The sequence below is a fragment of the Pan paniscus genome, chromosome 10 (genome assembly GCF_029289425.2).
Source record: "Pan paniscus chromosome 10, NHGRI_mPanPan1-v2.0_pri, whole genome shotgun sequence".
In the NCBI taxonomy this organism is placed as follows: domain Eukaryota; kingdom Metazoa; phylum Chordata; class Mammalia; order Primates; family Hominidae; genus Pan; species Pan paniscus.
The window spans coordinates 116,382,045-116,404,535 of record NC_073259.2 but is presented as its reverse complement, the minus strand read 5'-3'; the positions used below and the strand labels follow the sequence as shown (position 1 = coordinate 116,404,535).

Here is a 22,491-nt window from a genome sequence, read left to right as displayed (position 1 = left end):
ATGGAGCGCAGTGGTGCCATCTTGTCTCACTGCAACCTCCACCTCCTGGGTTCAAGCAATTCTCCTGCCTCAGCCTCCCAAAAAGCTGGGATTACAGGCATGTGCTGCCATGCTTTGCTAATATCTTTTTTAGCAGAGACAGGGTTTCACGATGTTGGCCAGGCTGGTCTTGAACTCCTGGCCTCAAGCAATTGTCCTGCCTCGGCCTCCCAAAATGCTGGGATTATAGGCATGAGGCACCATGCCTAGCCTGCCTGAGAATCTTTCCTGGTAATTAAGGGGTTCTTAGAAAGCATCATATCTCATTTAAAATGGGGAGTTTCACTGGGCGCGGTGGCTCACGCCTGTGTCCCAGTACTTTGGGAGGCCAAGGCAGAAGGATCACTTGAGGTCAGGAGTTCGAGACCAGCCTGGCCAACATGGCGAAACCCCGTCTCTACTAAAAATACAAAACTTACCAGGTGTGATGGTGCATGCCTATAGTCCCAGCTACTTGGGAGGCTGAGGTGAGAGAATCACTTGAACCCAGGAGGCTGAGCTTGCAGTGAGCCCAGATCTTGCTACTGCACTCCAGCCTGGGCAACAGATTGAGGGAGACTCTGTCTCAAAAGAATTTTTTTAAAAAGTAAATAAATAAAATGAATTCTCCAGCAGGCCAGCTTCCTGAGCATAGGGCATGGCTGTCTTGTTCACCAGCCTGTGCCTCCCACAGAGATGGGGTCCAGTAAGCATCTATTGAGCACTGAATGAACCAGAGAAGGCATATGAGTCCCCCAAGGTCGCACAGCCCATCTTTGGCTGAAATAGAGGAGCTCTCATTCCCATGTGGCCTGTCTATGCCTTAAAGAAAGTCCAAAGTAGGCAGAGTTTGGACTTAGAGAGGATCCTTCATGTGGCAGGAGGCATCTTTGAAGACCTCCTTTGGTTGGGAGCCTCTCTGGTGAGCCTAGTTTAGCCACTGATGATCAGGGAGGCTGGGGAAACTGTTCAGCTTTAAGTAGAGTGTTAGGAATCTGTGAACACTAAAGATCTGCCGGAAGGAGCTACCCAGTGGCTTGGGAATGAGATATAAGCTCCATTACACTAGGCACAGCCAGTACTGGGAGAGGGAGTGGTAGGGGTGGAACCAGTCCCTGCTGAACCAGTCCACCCTGCGCCAATGGGACAGAGTTTAGTTGGAGGACAGCATGGGATGAGAAAGGCAACCCTCCTCCCACTCCAGGTCCAGGGCAGGCATCGCTCACGGATCACTGAGTTCCTTCCAGCCAGGCCAGGATGTGGCCTCAGATTCCCTTTAACACAGAGCTCCAGGAATCAAGAACCGGTCAACCCGAGCTGGACCTCAAAAGGAAGCTTGACCCTCCATCCTGATTCTATGTGGAGCTGCCCGGGGTGTACACAGAGGTTTCTCTGAGGGTCCTGGAGGAGACTGCTTCTCCCTCAAGTCCCAGTATCCCCAGGTCAGCCCTTAGATTTCAAAATCCTCTTTAAAACAAAAGCATAAAACCCCCTACAAGCAACAACAAACACTTTTTGCTCCAAGAAAGAAAAGCCAAACTGTTCAGCCCTGTTCAAAAGGGATGGCCAAAGGCCCGTGGCTTCAGATTGTCCCACAGCCACCAGGTGGAGAGTCATAAGCCAGGCAGCCCCACGCCTTCCTCACTGGCCCAGTGGGGCTGTGGGTTCCCACCTCCTCTGCCAGCCACCCAGGGGCCCAGCTGGCTGGGGGACCAGTGTCCTTGCTCTGCCAGTTGTGGCTCCTAGCTGATGAGACCCGAGCCTAGGGTTGGCTGGGAGGCCAGAGGCAGAGGGAGGCATGCCACAGCCACAGCCACCTCCAGGGAGGAAGAGGCATGTCCAGGAGTCCATCCCCGGGCTGGATTTACCCAGCTCCTCTTCCATAGTCTCCGTGTGCTTGATCTTCCTCAAAGGCTGCCTTCTGGCCTCCTTCTCTTCTCTCCCACTCTCCCTCCTCTCCCCCACTCCTTCTTCTCCTCCCCTCTCCTTTATCTCCCTTTCCTCCCCTTCTTCTCTTTCCCCCTTCCTCCTTCTGACCCCCCTCCTCCCCTTCCTTCCTCTTCCCTCCTCCTCTCCTCTTCCCTTTTTCCTCTTTTCATCTCCCTCCTCCCTTTCCCTCCTCCTCCTTACCCCCTCCCCCTCTTCTCCTCCTCCCTCTCCCCTCTCCTCCCCTTGACCCCTCCTCTTCCCTCCTCCTCTCTTCCTCCTTCCTCCTCCTCTTTTCATCTCCTTCCTCCCTTTCCCTCCTCCTCCTTACTCCCTCCTCCTCGTCTCCTCCTCCCCCGCCCTCTCTTCCTCCCCTTTCTTTCTCTTCCCTCCTCCTCCGCTCCTCTTCCCTCCTCCTCTTTTCATATCCCTCCTCCCTTTCCCTCCTCCTCCTCCCCCTCCCCTCTCCTCCACTTGGCCCCTCCTTTTTCCTCCTCCTCCTCTCCTTTTTCCCTCCTCCTCTCCTTTTTCTCTCCTCCTCTCCTTTTTCCCTCCTCCTCTTTTCCTCTCCCTCCTCCCTTTCCCTCTTCCTCCTCTTCCTCTTCCACTGTCCACAGCAGATGAGGAAACTGAGACTCCAAAGGTGAAAGGCCTTGCCCAAGTCACACAGCTTACAGTGACAGCGACAGGAATTCAAACCAGGTCCGTCTGCTATCAAAGCCTCTGTTCTTAGCCACTATTCTGTGCATTGGCAAGGTAACTTGTTCCAGGGCCCATTTCAATGGATTCCTAATTGAAATGCCTATGTCAGTGGATCTCAAACTTGAGCAAGCATCAGAATCCCCTGGAGGGCTTCTTAAAACCCAGATGGCTTCCTGGAGTCTCTGATTGCCTAGGTCTGCAGTGAGGCCCAAGGGTTTGTGTTTCTAACAAACTTCTGGGTGAGGCTGCTGGGGTTGGTACGGAAACTAGACTTTAGGAACCTCTGGTCTCTATTAGATGGTGATATACAAGATCCCTGCCACGTTATGGAAATATCCTCTCCTTTTACCAGGAGAACCTGGGGAATGACATGATTTGGCTTTGTGTCCCGACCCAAATCTCATCTTGAATTGGAATTCCATAATCCTCACGAGTCATGGGAGGGACCAGGTGGGAGGTAATTGAACATGGGGGTGGTTTTCCCCCCATCCTGTTCTCATGATAGTGAGTGAGTTCTCATGAAATCTGATGGTTTTATAAGAGGCTTCCCCCTTTGCCTGGCACTCATTGTCTCTCCTGCCACCCTGTGAAGAGGTACCTTCCATCATGATTGTAAGTTTCCTGAGGCCTCCCCTGCTATGCGAAAATGTGAGTCAATTAAACCTTTTTTCTTTATAAATTACCCAGTCTTGGGTATTTCTTCACAGCAGTGTGAGAATGGACTAATACAATTACTAACTTCTGGGTGACCTTGGGTGAGTCCCTTGCCTCCTCTGGGTTCAGTGTTCTCATCTGTACAGTAACTGTTTGGATATGATGTTTTGTTCCCTAGATAAGCCCAAAGAAGAAGAGAGCAAAGAAGACAGTTGGGTAGACTGGGCCTGACTTCTGACTATAGAGACCTGTGTGACTTCGGGCAAGAGACTCAATCTCTCTGGGCTTCAAGTTATCTGTGAAATGGAAGAATGAAATTAGATGGTTTCTAAGTGTAAAGCTCTCTGAATTAAAGGATTGAGGATGGTGGGGAGAGGTCAGTGGGGTTCTAAGGCTGATCAGACGATGAGGACATAGTCCTCCACCTGCCCAAGACTTTGAGGCCCCAAACACAGGTTTCTCTCCTTCTCTCCCTCCCTCCCCATCTCCCTCTCCCTTCACCTTCCCCTCCTCCCCATTACCTTCCTCCCTGCCCTCCCTTTTCTTCCTTTCTTTCTTCTCCTCCCTTCCCCTCTCTTCCCCTCCCCTGCCCTTCCCTTTTCTTTTCCTTTCTAAAAATATTATTTTAGGCAGTCGTAGGCAGTCTTGGCTTTGGAATCAGACAGACTCAGATCCAGCCATGGCTCGGTCAGCATGAGCTTGGCGCCCTGGGCAAAACGACTTCTGCTCTGTGGCCCTAGCATCCTCATGTGTAGAATGGGCAAGTGATGCCCCCCTGACGTGGGTGGTGGTTCACACGGCTTACTCCATGGAAGCACTTGGCACAGGGGCCCACATGGGCACTTCTGTTATTTCTTCAGTCTGGAGGCCAAGGGTGGGCCTCCGAGCCAGACAACATAGTTGGAATCCCAGCTCTGTCAGCTGCTGGTGGTGTGGTCTTGAGCAAGTGACTTAATCTCTCTGTACCCCAGTTTCCTTATTGGTAAGACTGGAGTAGTAATAATTCCTGTTATCTAGGGTTGCCGTGAAGAGTAAGTACACGTCGCCTAGCACGCTGCCTGGCTGTCGGTTGTTTTGATTATTCCACTAATGATGGTGACCACACAGCCGATGAACCAGGCACTTAGTGCCTGGTTAGGGCAGGGAACAGAATACAGTTCTTTCCCTACAGAGTTCCTGGTGCAAGGAGTTCTCGGTGCAAGGAGAGAGACATCTTAACAGGCAAGGACAGCACTGCATCAGTGAGGTGATGGGGTGACCCTGAGGGGCACAGCAGTCCCCGAGGGTTGGGGAAGGCTTCCCTGGGAGGTGACCTTCAACCTGAGACCTGAAGAGGCAGTAGGAGACCATCGGGCCACGAATTAGGGCAGGAATAGCATCCAGGTGGGAGGAACAGCGTTGCAAAGGCCCAGGGTGAGAGGCAGCCAATCTCTCGGTCAGTGTGGAGCTTGAGCCCCTCACCGGGAGCAGAGGCGCTTGCACTTCCCCCAGCAGCCCCGTGCTCGGATGTGCTCCCTGTTTGCGCTCAGTGGGCACGGCTCCCCAGCTGCAAGAGGCTGCCAGAGGGGCGGGTCGTCCCCAGCGGGCCCCCGCCGCCACCCACAAGCCCAGTCCCCGGCTGGTAGGGGCACCCTCCCCTCGCAGCCCCCTCTCCACGCAGCTAGCCGCCCCCGCCCTCGGTCAGCCCAGTTTCCTGCCCCTCCCTCCTGCTCTCCTCCCTCCAGCTGTTTCTCTGGCTGAGTTCTGTCCCAGTCCCATTCAGGGAAGCAGCCCCGGCGGCCAGCAGGGAGCTCAGGACAGAGCAGGCTCCCTGGGAAGCCTCCGGGTGATAGGGGTGTTCCAGCTGCGGCGCTCTGGGGGTTCAGAGGGGGATCTTGAATGAACAAATGAATGAACTGCTTTCTGGGCAAACAGCCACAGCCAGAGGAGCCTGTGATTGGCAGAAAGAAGCCAGGGTGTGCAAGTCTCCCCAACAGCCTCGAGTGGCCTGCAGTCACAGGGAACCCTCAGGAAGACCTTCCGGGCAGAGACCAGAGGGAAGGTATCATCACACACTTGCCTTGGGTGTCTTCTGAGGGGGGCCAGGGAAGGGGAATGAATACTAACAGAGTGAAAAGTTTGTTTCTTTTTATAATTTCATATTTGTCAAAAGGAAGAGTTTTGTTATTATTTTCAGATGTCAAAAGTAATGCATGTTCATTGTTTAAAGAAATAGCAAGGATACACAACTAAATATATGAATGTGGATTTCCACATCTAGTTTGGTAACCTGCTTAACCACAGATTGTGAACTTTTTTCCATATCACCTATATTCTTCCAATATACATTTTTCATGGCTGCATAGAAAGGCTATCTTAAGATTATTTGACTTTTCCATAATAGATTTGCTTCTTTTTTTTTATTAGAACAGTGCTGCAATGAATATTTAGTATGACATCTTTGTGTGTGTGTCTTATGAATACCTTTTAGAAATTGCTAGATTTAAGGTTTGCCTATTTTTAAGACTTCTGAGCTTTTGGTCACACTGTATCCTGGAAGGCCGTGGCAGCTTGACCTCTCTATGATGTTATACCAGGGCACAGTATTCTCACATCCTAAACCCACCTTGTTGCTACCCATCCCTTAAACTTTCCCTGATGTGAAGTTGAGAATAATATCTAGATGCTTCAATAGGCATTTCATTTCTTTGTTAGTGTTGATTCTCTTTTATAAACTTATTTTTCACATTTCTAGTCTGACTCTCCTGTTCAAGTCTGTTCCCATTTTTTTCTCCTCTGGGGGCATGTTTATCTTTTTCTTATTGATATCTAAGGGTTCTTTGTATATAAAGGACACAAACCCTTTGCCGGCACTCTCTGTTGAAAATATTCCACTCCCTCCTCTGTCTTCAGAATAGCCCATTTTAAATGGGCAAGCCAGCTTTGGCAAAATTATAAGCATTACAACATCAGGGAACTACTACTTGATATAAGCCCAATCACTCAGACCTGTGCGGTTCAGAGATGCCAGATCACTGGTCTGAGGTCACACACCTGAACGTCCAGGTTCTGAGTCTTTCTTTTTCTATTAGGGAACGCCCTCAACTTCCCTTTTGCATCCCCTACCTCCTTCTCAAGACCAATCTTCTCTGTGGTTCTTGCTGTATCTCCTGCCCCTTCCAAACTGGTTTGAAGGTAAGAGTCCTCTAAATGCCTTGGCTGCTGAGGTGAGTGTGACTGGGTCATTCAGGCCTCTGGTGCAGGAGGAGGCAGCTTGGCCTTTTCTTTAACCTAAACCAGTGACACTCAAATGATGATGTGTCAGACACTTGGGAGGTCCACAGGAGAGTTATCTCTTGATGCACAGGGGCCTTCTTTGGACTCCCCCAAAACTTCAGGGAATAGATAACCTTAACTTTGGGCAAGTCATGCCTTTCTCCGGCTTGACTTGTTCTGAGAAGTCCCCTACCCGCACTGGGTCAGGGCTTGTCTGCTAGGCTCTCCCAGGGCCTATCCCTCCCTTATCACGGCTCCTACCACACCGTGTTCTAATGACCAGTCATCTTGTCTGTCTCTCCTTCTAGCCGGGAGGCCCCTAGAGGCCAGATCTGGGATATTACTTTTTTTCTGCATCCTCAGTCCCCTGCACAAGAACTAGCATGTATTAGGGTCATTGTTCATGGAATAAATAAAGTAACCAGGTGTCAGTTTCACCATCTGTAAAATGGGGTGGGGGAAGCTGGACTGAAGTCCCATCTCTTAGATGTTTACCTAATAACTCCTTTCAGTTTGCAAACCACTTTCTCGAGATGATTTTATCAAATCCTCACCATGGCCACATGATGAAGGTACTATTAACATGCCCATTTTACAGATTAGGAAACAGAAGCCTGGAGAGTTCTGATGCTAGACCTCCCCACAAAAGGGAATAGAACATTGTGCAAGAAGGGGCACCTTGGTCTTAGGCAAGGTATTCCCACTCTCTGGCCACAATAATATCATCTGTAAATAAGGATGATATTATTTGATATTATTATCACTCTGGGGGTGGGCTTGAATTGGCCTGCCACCTGCCAACTGAGTGACATGGAATCAGTTATTCCTCATCTTTGTGCCTGAGTTTCCTCATCTATAAAATGGGAATATGATCAGTAACTGCCTCATAAGATTATTCTAAAGAGTAAATGTGATCATACAAGTAAAGCTGTAAGCAGAGGATTTGTTGTAAAATAAGGTCTCTATAAACATTAGCTATTGTTCTGATGATCATTTCTATTCCACTGTGCCTGTCTATACCTGTGACACTCATCTGAGCCAAATGGAAATTATTATTGATTTCTTTAGTGGATTGTTAATGCTCTTATTCCCACTGATGTACAAGAAAACCAAAAGCTTATTTCATTCTCTTTGAGCTACACCACATGGGTGCAGACATTACCGCCAGTTGCGAGGCTATGAAGTAGACTCAGAGCTTCTCAAAGTGCAATCTCTAGACCACCTGCATTAGAATAATTGTGAGTGTTTCTTTTTTTTTTTTTCCTGGAGATGGAGTCTCGCTCTGTCTCCCAGGCTGGAGTACAGTGGCGCAATCTTGGCTCACTGCAAGCTCTGCCTCCCGGGTTCACGCCATTCTCCTGCCTCAGCCTCCCAAGTAGCTGCGACTACAGGCACCCACCACCCCACCCGGCTAATTTTTTGTATTTTTAGTAGAGACGGGGTTTCACCGTATTAGCCAGGATGGTCTCAATCTCCTGACCTCGTGATCCACCCACCTCGGCCTCCAAAAGTGCTGGGATTACAGGCGTGAGCCACTGCGCCCGGCCAATTGTGAGTGTTTCTTAAAGCTTCAGTTTGGAAATCAGAATCTCTGTGGATGAGGCTTCAGTGTCTGCATGTTGAACCAGCACCCCAGGTCATTTGGATGCACCCCAAAACTTGAGAACTACCAACCTAGAGTGCTTAAAAGTCTTTCCTTTTTGCCCTTTGTTCACACTGGGGTCTTGGGTTCTTTGCTGCACAATAAGGTTTCTTTTTTCCTTTCTAAGCAAATATTCATGTACTTCTGTGAATCCACATGTTCTGTGTCAGCAGTTGAGGCCAGAAGGTTTGGCAGAGAAGAAGCGAAACTTTGTCTTATAGTACCACAGAAAGTCAGATCGTGTTAGCAATCCCCCAGCATGGAGGCTTTGAAATTATTTTCAGTTGCAGAATCCTTTCCACAAATGAAAGTCTTATGGGGAAGTGTAATTTGAAAACAGATAAAGGTGGTGTTATTCTTGTTGAAACAGAGGTGGAAGACTCCAGGCTGCCACTAAATCTCACTCTTGTTGCTGAAGGGCCTCTAAGAATCTTTGTAGCTCCATGGGCCAGGCAGGAAACTGCAACTCCTCTACTCCAAGGAGTTAAGAGACCAAAGTTCTAGACATTTGTTGAGCTTACTGTGTGACCTTGGCAAGGCACTTTTACTCTTTGGCCACAATAATTTCATCTGTAAATAAGGAGGTCGAATGGTATATCAGCTAGGGTAGTAGCTGCAGTAACAAATAGGTCCCCAAAGGCATAAGGGCTGAAGCAAAACAGAGCTTTATTATAAGGCAAGTATTTCTGAATGGAGGGTGGTCCTCTTCCTCATGGTACTTCAGTGACTCATCTGGTGGTCCCACTCTCTCCTCAGATATCCTCATTGTCTGCAGCCAGGTGCACAAGACAAAAGAAAGTATGGAGGTGGCATATTTGCTTATCTGCTTTGGCCTGGAAGCAGCAGACATGACTTCCACTCACATGAGAACTATCATGTGGCCAATCTAGTTGCAAAGGAGGCCAGGACATGGAGTTACAAGGATATGAGGTTCTTGGCAAAGAGCAGCTCTTTCCCAGCCACAATCGTGTATTGTGGACAGGGAGAATGAATTTTTGTGGACAGCTACCTGTCTCTGTCACAAATGTGGTGACCTCTTGGGTTGCTTCCATTCTTTGATTCTAAGTCTACATTTCCATTAGTCAACCTTAGTTAACATGATGATGTTGGACTCACAACATCACCTATCCTCAAGGTAATTCCCATCAAATATACTAAGTAAATTTCCAGACTCCAGGCCCCTAAACATGGATTTTTCTGAAACATAGGCAACTGCCATTCTCTTTTCCCCCTGGAAAAAGGAAATAAGAATAATGATTTGATAGAACATGTTGCGGGTTATTAAGCCAAAGGTATTTATATCCATTATCTACTTGAATCTCCCTACAAGCCTACATGGAAAGGCCTCAGGACTATCATCCCCATTTTATAGGTGAATAAAATGAGGCTCAGAGAGCTAAAGGGACTTGCCTAAGGTCACACAGCTCATAGCAAAAGAATGGAATTTGAACGAAAAACATCTTATTCCTGTCCTAGGGCCCCACTGCACATTTGAATGTTGGTGTGCATGTACGTGTACATGGTGTGGTTACAGTCGGGATTTTCCTTGGGCTGGGCTCCCCCAGGGCTGGGCATGAGGGAAGTGAAAGCTCAGGAATCATGCTCAAACTCCCCAGAATGGGCCAAGGCTGCTGACTATAAGGCAGCTGGGTGGTTGTCCTAGGTCCTGAGGTGAAGAAGTACAGTGTGACCAAGTATTACAGCCACTGGCTGTGTAAAAGAGAAGGGACAGTGCATGAGGGTGTTGTGTGGTCCTGGAAGACACTGAGGCTTCAACTGGGCTGGCCACATAGTGGGTGCCTGGGAGCAATTTCCTGTGTGAATAAATGCATGTGGGAGTAACAGCTGCAGCACTGTGAGAAAATGAGATGAATCAGACCTGCTTCCTGTCTTTGAGGCCCTCAGGGGAGGAGAGACAAACTTGTAACATATACTTTTATTAATTCACTCAACAAACATTTATTAGCATCTACTACATGTCTGGCTCTCCACAGGGCAAGAACGATGGAAAGACAGGATTCCTATCCTTGTGGAACCCATTTGAGAGATGAGGAAAGTGAGGCCCTGATTGGTTACGTGACATTCCCAAGATCATTTGGCCAGATTAGGACTTGAAACACCTGGCTTCCAGCCCAGCACTTTTTCCATAGCCCCTGCTGATGAGGTGGCCGTAGGCCAGGACTGAGATGCAGTGAGGAGCCCCTGTTATTGGCAGCCACTTTGAGCTGCTGCCGGACTCAGGACATGCTGGTTTCAGGCGATAGCACGAAACCAGTTATTTCTTTTTAGAACCTCTAGATTTTTGCAGCAATGGACACAGGTATGATTGAGAAAAAGTAGAAATCCTTGCACTGTCAGATGGAATCAAGAGGCAGTAATTCTACGTGGTGCTATCAGAGAAAGAAATGTTGACGTCTGGGTGACGTTGGCTGGTAGCACACTGTGGTGATGATAGATCCCAGATCCAAGTGCTCCAGAGTTGAGATCCCAGCTCTGAACTTTAACCTCCTGAGCCCCTCAGCTTCCTCATTCATAAGGTGGGCATGCTATGAGTACCTGCCTGTCAGGGTTATGGTGAGATTAAATGAGTCCATATCCATCAAGCACTGAGTACAGCACGTGGTCAGTTCAATGAAGGTATTTCTATTTTTATTTTTGGGACAGTGAGCTTTGAAATTGACCTTTGCACATCTGGATGTCTGGTGCCTTGTAATCTTGGGTTCCCAGACTGGAAAATGTCATTTGGGCCAGTCTCTTGTCTCCATGTCTGGCCCCAAGGAGAGGTCTTGGGCTCTGCTGGTGGAGAGTGCCCTGGGCCTCACTGTCTTCACCATAGACAGTCTCTGGCAATGTTGGAAGTACCAGCGGCTGACTCAGCAGGGAGGTCAGCTGCTATCCAGGCAGAATGTCAGAATCGGTTCTGCTTTCTTGGGGTATAGGACATGGGTCCTCAGATTCCAGCCCTGGGTTCCTGCTGAGGGTAGCTCTTGTGCAAGGAGGTGGGTGGGTGGGGAGATGGGTACAAAAAACAACAGTGAGCACACTTGGTTTTTCCTCCTGGAAATCAGGGGTCAGAGAAACAGGAAGTCAATGGAGAGAGGGTGTGGTGTAGTGAGAAGAGGGCAGGCCCTGTGGTCTGGCAGATGTGAGTTCTAATCCTGGGTTTGACACCTATTGATTTATTTTTTATTTTTTGAGACAAAATCTCATTCTGTCACCCAGGCTGGAGTGTAGTGACATGATCACAGCTCATTTGCAGCCTCGACCTCCGGGGCTTAAGTAATCCTCCCACCTCCTGAGTAGGTGGGACTATAGGCATGCATTACCATGTCTGGCTAGTTTTTGTATTTTTTGTAGAGACAGGATGTATTAGTCAGGGTTCTCTTAGAGGGTTCTCTTATGGTTCTCTCTCTACATATAAAAAGGGGGAGCTTATTAAGTATTAATTTACATGATCACAGGGTCACACAATAGGCCATCTGCAAGGAGAATCAGTCTGAGTCCCAAAACTGGAGAACTTGGAATCCGATGTTCGAGGGCAAGAAGCATCCAGCATGGTAGAAAGATGTAGGCTGGGAGGCTAGGCCGGTCTCTCCTTTTCAGGTTTTTCTGCCTGCTTTATAGTCTCTGGAAGCTAATTAGATTGTGCCCACCGGAGTAAGGGTGGATCTGCCTTCCCCAGCCCACTGACTCAAATGTTAATCTCTTTTGGCAACACCCACACAGACACATGCAGGATTAATACTTATTATATTTTAATCCAATCAAGTTGACACTCAGTATTAACCATCACACAGGGTCTCACCACATTGCCCAAGCTGGTCTTGAACTCCTGGACTCAAGTGATTCACCTGCCTTGGCCTCCCAAAGTGCTAGGCTTGCAGGCATGAGCCACCGCATGTTTTTGCGGTGAGCCCGGCCACCTATTGTTTTTGTGAGCATGTGCAAGTCACATACATATAACCTCTTTAGGCCTCAGTTTCCTCCTGTCCAGGGTTGTTGAGAGAGTGTCTGCCATGTTCTTTGGCCTGGAGTAGGTGCTCAGTAAATGACTTGGGGTGGGGAATAAGGGCAGGGGACACTCAAATGCCCATCCTTTGTTACCTGAATTGGTTTGAACAGTTATCAGAATCTATGAATTCCTGACTGTTATATGAAGTAAGAATTCAGGTAGCAAGTGTATATGTTTCCTGTTACTGCTGTAACAATAACCATAAACCGAGTGGCTTAAAACAACACAAACTTATTATCTTATTAGTTCTGGAGGTCAGAAGTCCCAAATGGGTTTCACTGGGCTAAAATCAAAGATTGCATCTCTTCCGGAGGCCCTAGGGGAGAATCTGTTTGCCCTCCTTTTCCAGCTTCTAGAGGCTGCCACATTCCTTGACTCATGGTCCCCTTCCCCAGCCTTCAAAGCCAGCAACCGCAGGTTGAGTCCTCGTCACATCAAATCACTTTGACTCTCTTGCCTCTCTGTCTCATTTTTAAAGACCCTGAGCTCACCTGGGTAATCCAGCATAATCCCACCATCTCAAGATTCCTAATGACGTCTGCAAAGTGTCTTTTGCCATGTAGGATGACATATTTACAGGTTCTGGGGATTAGGATGTGGACATCTTTGGGGATCTGTTATTCTGTCTAACAGTGACATTGGTCTGCATCTGATTGTTTCTTGAATTTCGAGTTTAGATATTGGGAGTTCAGGTGGCCATCTATTGACAGTTGGTTCAGCAGAGTATTGACCAATTAGAATGGATGCAAGTGTTAGCAATCAGTGAGGCTTTACCAGGGAGTATTCAGTGATTATCAGGACCGAACCAGGAACCAGACTTTGGCATCATTTAGACTGCGTTCACGTCCCTGCACTTATGAACCTGCTGACTCTGAACGAGGGGGTTCTCCCATCTGTGAAATGGGCATGGCGGCATGTTGTACATAGGGTAGTTGTTAGGATGGAAGGAGATAGCAAGAGTTAAGTGTCTGGCACCTGGTAGGAGGCTCAACAGGAATGAATGATCCCCCAGGAGTTTAACTTCCCAGCTTGAGTCTCTCCATCCCCAGGTACTGGTGATTTCTAGTTATGAGAACCTTTCTGTCTCTGCCCCATGCTAGGGAGACACGCTTGTCTGGCTCATGGGCTGCAAGGAGCACAAGGGCTCCTTCTCTTCCCCCCTGTAAGAGAGGAGGTTCGTTTTTGAGGATGTGGATGCTAACTAGGAGGGGAGAAGGTGCCAGCTGCCCAGCCAGCCTTGTGTTTGACCTGGAAGGCTCTCGGGATATGTGTTGGCTTGAGGGCTGGATTATCTTTGTCCCCTAGGCTGCAGGAGCCTGCAGCCCCCATTCAGCTGTTCTACTATCAATGGGGCTCAGTGTCTCCTATGTCTACCTCCTTCTGCTCCCAGTCCTGCTACCAACTGCTCTACTTTATTTCCAAGTCACTGTTTATATGCCCCAAGAGGGGCTACCTCATTGGTTCATGTAATCCTTCCAGGGTCCCCACTGGATCCCTGCTGGGGTTCTCTCTGATGGTGGATGGATTCCCTCTGAATCTGGAACTTGCATTTCTAGAATGTCCCAGAAGAATCATGAATTGGCATTGAATTGAATTGGCACTGACCTTGACATGATCTAGTCCAGGGATGGAAGTCCACACCCCTCACCATGTGCTGTGGCAGACATCACACATCAGTCATGACTTTTCCTCTAGTTGAACCCAGATGTCTTTGTCATTTATCTTTGTGGATCAAACACCCCCAAATTTAGTGGCTTGAACTGACTTATTCATTTATAATTATGCAACTTAGCAGAGTTCTGCAGGGACAGTGCATCTCTGCTCCACATAGTGTTGGCTGCGTTACTCATGGGCTGCATTCAGCTGGGAGCTTGACTGGGGCTGGGATATATAAGATGATCTCACATCCCGGAACTTGTGTGCTCTGTTTCTCTCTCTCTCTCTCTCTCTCTCTCTCTCTCTGTAGCCCATCTCTCCAGCAGAACTGCTTGGATTTTTCTACCAGGAGGCTCAGGGCTCTGCAACAATGATAGCAGAAGCTGATGGCATCTAGAGACCTAGGCTGGGACTAGCACAGCATCACTTCTACCACTTTCTGTTGGTCACAGCAACTCACCATGCCAGTGCAGATTCAAGGGGAGGAGAAATAGAGTCCACTTCTTGATGGGAGGCGTGACATGTGAGTATTGGGGCAGGGTGGGATGTTAGAGTCTATCTTTAAAGACAATCTACCATCTTCATCTTAAAACAACGAATGACAGTGGCCATCTGAGATAATCATTTGTCACTGTAAGTTAGACTACACTCCCATTTTTCAGATGGGAAAACTGAAACTCAAAAAGGATTTGTTTAAAGGAGCCTCTGTTCACTTCACAAGCATTTACTGAGCACTAACTGTGTGCTAGGAGCATGGGATGCAGGGAGCTCCTGTTGAGTGGGAGACAGGTGAGTAAACAGACAGAGTGGAGGCCCATCTAGCCAGAAGGTTGGCTTTAACGTTGGGTGCTTGGGGCAAATTTTGCTCACAGTCACCCATGATGATTCCATTCATCATCCATTCAGAACAGTAAGTGACTACTGGGCCATTTTTACCAAGTGCTTATTGTTAAATACCCTCCCACTTATGCCTGCTTGATACATTTAGTGTGCAAAGTACTGCAGGAGTGAAGTGGAGGTAGCTTTCACTGGGAAAGCCAGGAAATAGTGCTTCGAGAAGGAAGCATATATTCGAGCTGGGTTCAAAGGGTGAATTGGCCTTCAGTTGCTTATAGGAGCAGTTGGCTAGACATGAGAGAGATTTTAGGCAGGGAGAGCTGCATGAACACAGATCCAGAGACTTGATGAGTGCAGGGAGTCTGGCGTGGTGGGCAGGAAGCAGGGATGGCAGGAGGAGGTCGGAATGCTCCTCAGGGCCTTGAAGGCCCCACCCAATTTTCCAGGTGGTCCAATGTGCTTTATTTCATGGGAACAGCACCCTGCTGCCTCCAACCCTTGCCCTCTCCAAACTCAGTTGATTAAATTTGAACATTTGGACAATGGAAGATTCCAGACAACCCGAAGCTAATTAAGTTTGAAATTCCAGTGGGCATGCTGGTTTGTGGCTTTATCTCATGGGGTGTCTGGCCCATAAACCAGCTTGGAGAAGAGAATCTTTCTCTCCACTGGGGGCTTTCTTGATTGAATGGTGGGTCCCCCTCCCACCACTCCCAGGACTTGCTGATGGACCTAGGCATAGAGGCTGAGAGGAAATGAGGTGTTTCCTTTTGGTTTAATCCTAAAGGAGAGCTGATTTAAGATGGCACTTTGGGTTGCCCAAGGCCATTTGGTGATGTCTTTACTGGAGAGAGGCAGACTTGGCCACCAGCTGCAGCAGCCAGACTAACCCAGGCTGGGCATTAAAGGGCCCCGCGGCCTCCTAGCTATGGGGAGGTACGGCTGACTGACGTCAAGAACAGGTCTTCAGGGAGTGCAGGCAATTTTCAGTCTTTTTTATGACAGACTCAACTCACAGGGGGCCTACTCAGCTGTCAGGGATTTAGGTCATGAAGAAAAAGGGCTTCCCTTGAGTCAGAAGGGATGGCCACCAGGTGGATAGAGGCAGCTGCTCTGCTTTCTCCAGACCTCTTTTGAAACCCATTTCAGCCACGTGCTGGCTGGGAGGCCTCAGAAGAGTTGCTTAACTGCTCTGAGCCTCAGTTTCCTCAACTTTACGAAGAGGATCATAAAAGGGCTTTCCTCACTGAAGTGTTGTGGGGCTTAAACGAGATCACGTGTGGCCCGGAGTTGGGGCTAAAAAATAAAGCGTGGCCTTGGTGTCAGGGGGCTTGCCTGGTGGGGAAGGGATGCGGGAGATCAGCATTCTTGAACCATGAAAGGCTAAGAAATGCCGGTTGTAGGCAATGCCAAAGTCATAGTTTCGTTCCAAGCTTTTCCCTTTCGACTTCCTGCCTTGGCCAAAAGACATGGTAGGGACTGGGTGGAGACCTTGACTTGCTGGCCTCACTTCTCCCAGGGGAAGCTGGCCCTGTCTGGCCTAAACAGGCCTTTCTTTTACTGTTTTTCCCTCTCACCCCATGAAAAGCCTCAGATGTGAAGGAAATCAGGAAATCATAAACACGACTCTGGGGAGGGGAGAGAACTGCTGTGAGCAGCCTGTGAAGCCAGCTGGTGGGGAGATACCCTCCCTTCCCCATCACAGGGTTTCTGACAGGTCTCCCAGGAGGAGATTGTCAGGCTGGGACCCCGGACATCCTCCATGTCCTGGAAGGCTGGCCTCTGATCCACACTTTCTCAGCCCCGTCCCACCCCGCCCAGTGTTTCACATTTTCCCGGGGCCCAGGAAGCCCACTGCACCTCCTCGTTCTTCCTTCCAAGAGCCTTTTGTGTTGGTTCTACAGCCTGAAGGGACAGTTAGCCTTCACCCATGGAGTTCAGGCTGGGCTGCTGCCCAGTCCTGCTTCCTGCCTCCAAGATTGTCCTCTGGGACCAGTCCTACCTCTTGGCTGATCACAACAGGCTGCTTATAAGCCAAGTACCTACCTGCTGGCTTCACAGACACTCATCAGATGTGTGGGCAGTGGGAAAAACAGTCCTATTTTATAGCCAGGGAAATGGAGGCCCAGAGAGATGATGTGTGTTCACTCACTCCTTCATTCTCTAATTCACAACATCTCTTTCTCTCTTTTAAGAGACAGGGTCTCACTCTGTTGCCCAGGCTGCAGTGCAGTGGCGCAATCATGGCTCACTGTAGCCTTGAACTCCTGGGCTCAAGCCATCCTCCCGCTTCAGCCTCCCAAGTTAGCTAGGACTACAGGCATGTGCCACCATGCCCAGCTAATTTTTAAAATGTTTTATAGAGACAGGGTCTCACCATGTTGCCCAGGCTGGTCTCAAACTCCTGGCTTCAAGTGATCCTCCTGCTTTGGCCTCCAAAAGTGAAGGAGTTATAGGCATGAGCCACCGTGCCTGGCCTCAGGACATCTTTCTTAGCCAACCCCCCTCTCTGTCTTTGAAAGGCAGCCACCCTCTAGCAGCTGTAGCTCTTTGCTCTTTGGTGGGTTCTATCGTGTTACAGTTCCATGTTTGGAGTTAGACCTGAGTTCAAATCCTGAGTCCCTTGATTACCAGCTGGGTGATCCTGGATCAGTTTCTCTCTCTCTCTCTCTCTCAGCCTCAGTTTTTTCACTTATAAATTAGAGTTGATGACAGGATCTGCCATGAGTTGTGTGGTGAGGATTAAATCAGCGAATCCATGAAAGAACACATAGCAGTGGGACCAGTGCTTAGTAGATCCCTTGTAAAAGAAGCATGCTGAAGATTTCCTTGCACTTAAAATAAGGCAGGGTGCATGCGAGGTCCTTGGGAAATACTTTCTGAAATGCGATTGAATTCTGCAATCACCTCCTCTGCTCTAGCCCCCAGCCCCTTAGCAGCCAGCTTTCCCCTGTGTGTGATGAGGCCCAGAGACTGAGGCTCAAAGACATCAGCTGAGTGCCCAAGGCCACATTGCCCAGGCTGACCCTGTTCTCCCAGTCCCCTTCTCCAGAGTCCATGAATCCTCCCCTGTGATTTCCAGGCCTTTCTGCCTTTCCTGTGCTGCAGACCCTTTCTATACTGATTATGGCCTTTATGATGGGACTGTCTCTTCATCTTCCATGGCTTGACTCATCAGTGTCATGGCCCATTGCCTCAGAAGCCTGTTCTCATCCAGATGGCCAGTTGGAAACCAAAGCAATAAACTCACTCACACTGAGGTGTTTGCAACTGATGATAGCTTGCTGGAGTGGAAGTTTTGGGAGCAGGATGCCTTAAGCCAGCAGAGAGTGCTCAGGGTGGGGGACATTCAGGTGCTGTGGACATAAACACAGGGAAGGGGAAGCTTTTGGTTGGGGATCTTCTTAGAGACAAGCAAGCCACAGCCTCCTCTGCTGCAAGGACCTGAGGAAAGAAAACTACTGAGTCAATTTCATAGGAGAAGTTTGTAGTTCCAACTTATTTGCACCTCCGTTGGGGCCTCTCTGTTCCTCCCTTTTCTTGTAGACAGAATGGCCAAAATTGGGTTATCTTGAAAAAAATGACAAAGCTGCATGTAGGCCTGGGAGGTCACGGAGGTGAGTGTCCCAATCTTGGTGCACTCATGTCTACACTGCCCGCCCACCTGCCAGCATTTCTGACAGAGCCTGGGGGTAGGAGTGGTTACCCCAACATGTCCTGTGCCCTGGATGAGGAGCCTGGGGTCCTTGCCACTCTCTGTGGAACTGGTAAAACTGTCTTTCAACTCATTTTCCTCCCCTCCTTGTTCAGGGAGTGGAAGTGAGAACTGGGAGAGGATGTGGTGTTGGTGGCTGCGCTGGTGTGGGTAGAAGTGTATTTTATCCAGGTGTGTTTAGAGAGGCAGGATGGCAAGACGGTCAAAGCTTCTGGAATTCGGTGGCTTGGCTTCAAATTCCTTGACTTCCTTGCTTGATTGCCTCAGTTTCCTCATCTATAAAATGGGTGTAAGGATGATGTTGCCTCATAGGGTTATCTAGGTGGGGCAGGGGGAGATGGATCTGTGGGAGGGTATGTTTTATTTCTTTTCTTGCTTTTGGGATTTACAACAGCCAGCTATTTAAATATTTTTGGTATTTGCCACAGCCAGCTATTTACCCATTGGGGAAGTTGGAATTGGGCTGATAACAGTAGGGGTGCAAGTTGCCTTGCACCTGCCAGGAGTCTACACAGGGCTGCGCTTAGTGAGTGTACAGCCTGAGCTATTTTGTTACCAGCGACCCATATCCCCAGCCACGATGTGGATTTAGTAAGAAGCTCTGTGGCTCTGATCTTCATGCTCTCAGGTGATTGAGAGTGGACAGGGGTGAAATGAAAGAAGCCACAGTCCAAGGCAGGCCCCCAGGACAAGTTTCCAGAACGACTCATAAGGCTTGTCTGGGTGTCTTCTGGCTCCCCGAGGGGTGTGGTGTCTGGAAGCCCTCTGGAAATGCTGGGGACAACTCCAGGCTGCCTGATCTCTGTCCTCCCAGTGCACCTTCCACTGCCCTGGCTCTGCTGCCCTGTCTCTGCTGCTCCGTCTCCCTCTCCCTCCTCCTTTTCCTCTCGCCCTCTTTCTTCTGTAGCAAGTGCTCTGAACCAGCTGTGGTCTTCCAGAGGTTGAGTGCAGCAACTTTGGGCAAAACCAAGCACTTATTCCCGGTGGGAGGGTTCTCAAGGCCCTGGGTATTGACAGGGTTCTTGCTGGTTTCTTCCCTCTGGGACCTGGCTGTGGTCAGACTGGAGGCTGTGGGAGGAAGCATGCTCAGGCCACCCACCACCCCTGCACCCAGCACATTGTGGGTGCTCAGTAAACACTTGCAAGGAAATGAACAAGTGAGCCCAACAGCAGAAGGGTGCACCCTCAGCCCTCAGGGAATAGGATCTCTTTCCCTTAGGGAAAACCAAACTCTCACTAAAATTATTTCAAGGCCATGTGTTTTATTTTTAAACTGCATACAATTATTTTGAGGGCACATGCTTTAAAAAAATAGCTTGGGAACTTTGCATTCAGTGCCATAATAGGCCCATGCATTTAAAGATGAAAGTGGAGCCCCTCGGAAGTCTTTGGGTCGGCTCCAGGGAGAGGCGCCTCGTCTGTGCTCTGGCTTCCCGTCTGCGTGGCTTGCTTGGAGAAACTTGGGGTAGAGAACTCATGGATTTTCAGGTCTGAGGGGAGTGCTCCCACATGATAGGATCCTCTTCCCCTCATCTCTCCATTGTATATTGGAGGGAATAGGGGCACGGGGAGGTTAAGCAACTTGCCCAAGGTCACACAGCTGGTAAGCGGCAGAGCCAGGGCTTGAATCCAGGCAGCCTTCACTACAACACTTGAAAAGATGCCCCTTTGGTGAGCCCTGTTCCTATCTGCCCCCCTACATCTGTGTCTGGGCAGCCAGGCCACATTTCCTGGACAGCTGAGATGTGCTTGCTCTACAACAAGCGTGATCACGTCCAGCTCCCAGAAAAAAGAGACCACCAAGAACCCAGTCGTCACCAGGGACCCCAAGTACCTTTCCACTGGGGACAGGTAAATGCCTGGTTTTGCCCAGAGATGTAAACTCTGGGGTCTCCCTGCTGGAGCCCTAGACCTCTGGCCTGGGCTGGGTCTCTGACAGGGAGGGGACCTGCCAGGGCTGGACTGTAGACCCCTGGTCTCTCTGGAGCTGGAAGTAGTCCTGTGTGCCTCTTATCAGAGGTCCTTGGCTGTGGGGCCAGCCTCTTCCTCCAGGTGGCTTAGCTGTTGCCAGTTCTCTTCCCTTGGCCCCTGTGCCACTGTCTGTGTGGCAGTCTGGAGTTGGCAATGATCAAAGAATTCATTTCCAGAAGAGGAAACTGAGGTGCTAGATTGGATATCAGAGAAAGAGGACTGGCATCCAGTCCTGTTTCTCCAGCCAAGCTTGTTTGTGAGCTCAGGCAGGGACTGCACCCCAAGTCCTACACATTGGACCAGATGGCAACTTCCAGCTCAGTGTCATCTGAAGATTTGCAGCCTTGTGGTTCAGAGAGGGGCATAAACTTGTGCAGGTTCACGGAACATTTGGAGCAGAGTCAGGACTAAAACCCAGCCTTCCTGTCTCCACTGCACCTCGTTCATTCCTCAGGTTCCCTCAGGGAAACATTCGAGGGCTAGGGTTTGAATGGGGAAGGCAAGCTGTCCTTTGGGTCTTAGTTTCCCCCAATGTCAAACAGAAGGGTTGACAACCCCAGCCCACTGGAGCCTATCTGTGTCCACATTTTTACCAGTCTGCAGATAAGCCACAAAAATAAATAAATAAATAAATAAATAAAATAAAAAAGGGAAAATCACAGATAGCAAGGTAAGCATTTCATAAAGTGAAACATTTTCAACTGAAAAAGATGAGTCTATGTCTCACCTATTTTCATGGGTATTAATGTGTTGTTTCTTTTCTGAAGTGGTGGTGATGGTAAAGGATGGTTTTAGTTTTGCAGTGTCCTTACTTGGCAAATGTAGAAAGGTGGCAACTCTATGACAGTCTCAAAAATTTGTGGGAAATGTAACCAGTTCATGAAATCCCAAGGCGTGAAGTTGACTGAACTAAGCTGGTCTCTTGGGCTTCTTTGAGCTCAGTGGGGGATTCAGGTGGGCACTGAAGGGGGAGTCTGAGAGAATGAGGTATGGAGGGAAAGGTATCTGCTGCCAGATCCAAGGCTGGATTGCAGGGGGAGAATGCACCTGGCACATAGTAGGTGCCCAGCTGTGGCAATTGGATGAAATGATTACCATGTGTCTTAGTCCATTTTGTGTTGCTATAAAAGAATACCCAAGGTTGGGTAATTTACTAAGAAAAGAGGTTTATTTTGCTCATGGTTCTGCAGGCTGCACAAACAGCATGGAATCAGCATCTGCTTCTGGTGATGGCTTCAGGGAGCATCCATTCATGGTAGAATGGGAAGGGGAGCCAGCATCACATGAGGAGAGGAGGGAGAGAGGAAAGGAAGGTGCCAGGCTCTTTTAAACAATCAGTTCTTGTGGGAACTAATAGAGTAAGCCCAGGGCTAGGGGAACCTGTTGGCATAGTATCAACTCCAGCTGCCAAGTCAGGGAAGGCTGCCTGGACACAGTGAAATTTGAAGGACAAGCAGGAGTTGGCCAGTGGGCACCCCAGGCTGAAGTAACTTCAGAGGCACAAAAGCATTGCACTTTCACACGATACAGCTGGAGAAGAAAGTTGTGAACTGAGTTGGGATTTAAAGCTGTGATGGTGGAAACTCAGGCACTGTGTGGAACAGAGGTAGAGTTTCAGCTGGAACATATGGACCCCAGTGTCTCCCTAAAATCCCAAAGGGGTGGCATGACTAGGGGACGAAGCCCCGAGCTTCCCTCCCCAAGCCCTGGGAGGTATGCGCCAGGTAAGGGGTGCTTTCTCCTGAGCTCCAGCAGGAGTTCCAACCCGTTCCAGGGATCTGGGACTCAGAATTAACATCCCAGCCCTCAGACTGTTACCGCTTCTCCCTCCACATTTAGAAAGAGCCAAAAGTGCCAGCCCACCTCCCAAGCCCCTCATGTAACATATGCCTGATTACCCAAAAGCAAAGATTTATCCTTTCTCCCCTCCCTTCTTCTACCTTCCCCTCAACCTCTTCCTTTTAAACAATCAATTCTTGTGGGAACTAATAGACAACTCACCCATTACTTGGAGGATAGCACCAAGACAGTCAGGAGGGATCCACCCCTATGACCCAGACACTGCCCTTAGGCCCTACCTCCAACAGTGGAGATCAGATTTCA

At 49.1% G+C, this 22,491-nt stretch overlaps 1 protein-coding gene across 4 annotated transcripts in view; it reads left to right on the top strand.

Moving 5' to 3' along the window:
• Positions 1-4,914: 4,914 nt before the first annotated feature.
• Positions 4,915-22,491, top strand: part of CMKLR1 (chemerin chemokine-like receptor 1) — a 51,341-nt gene continuing 33,764 nt past the window's right edge. The window contains exons 1-2 of one of the 4 annotated variants that reach the window (XM_063593622.1): positions 4,956-5,341; positions 14,176-14,388. The gene's annotated coding sequence lies outside the window, so the exon portion shown is untranslated. Of the gene's footprint in view, positions 5,342-14,175; positions 14,389-22,491 lie in introns of all 4 variants that reach the window. The other 3 variants (XM_014347274.5, XM_003832532.4, XM_063593623.1) reach the window with 3 other exon arrangements.